Here is a 579-nt window from a genome sequence, read left to right as displayed (position 1 = left end):
ACTTGGAAGGCTTAGGCAGAATCACTTGAATCCAGGAGTTGGAGGCTGCAGTAAGCTGAGATTGCAGCACTACACTCCAGCCTAGGTGACAGAAGGGAAGCACGGTCTCAAAAATTAAATCGGTAAATAAACACACACAGAATTTAGTTGGGCGTAGTGGTGGGTGCCTGTAATCCCAGCTACTCAGGAGGCTAAGGCAGGAGAATCACTTGAACCTGGGAGGTGGAGGTTGCAATGAGTGGAGATCATGCCACTGCACTCCAGCCTGAGCGACAGAGCGAGACTCTGCCTCAAAAAAAAAAAAAAAAAGAAAAGAAATTTCGGAGTACCACATCAGGCCCCCAAGAGCATCTGTGAGCTCTGGAGGGTGGCATGGAATGTTTGGGTGTTGTCTGGAGTCAGCATTGACTTCTGAGGAGCCAGAGAGGGGGCAGAGTGGGGAGAAGCAACTAGTGGGGCTCCTTGTGAATTCTAGAAAGGCACTCCCCACAAGGGGCAAGCACCAGGTGTGTCAGACCGCATACCCCGCCATCCTGAGCACAGAAGGTGAGCCCCCAACCTGAAGATGACAGAAGGCCA

The sequence above is a fragment of the Callithrix jacchus genome, chromosome 22 (assembly GCF_049354715.1).
Source record: "Callithrix jacchus isolate 240 chromosome 22, calJac240_pri, whole genome shotgun sequence".
Classification (NCBI taxonomy): domain Eukaryota; kingdom Metazoa; phylum Chordata; class Mammalia; order Primates; family Cebidae; genus Callithrix; species Callithrix jacchus.
This window is presented reverse-complemented; position numbering follows the sequence as displayed.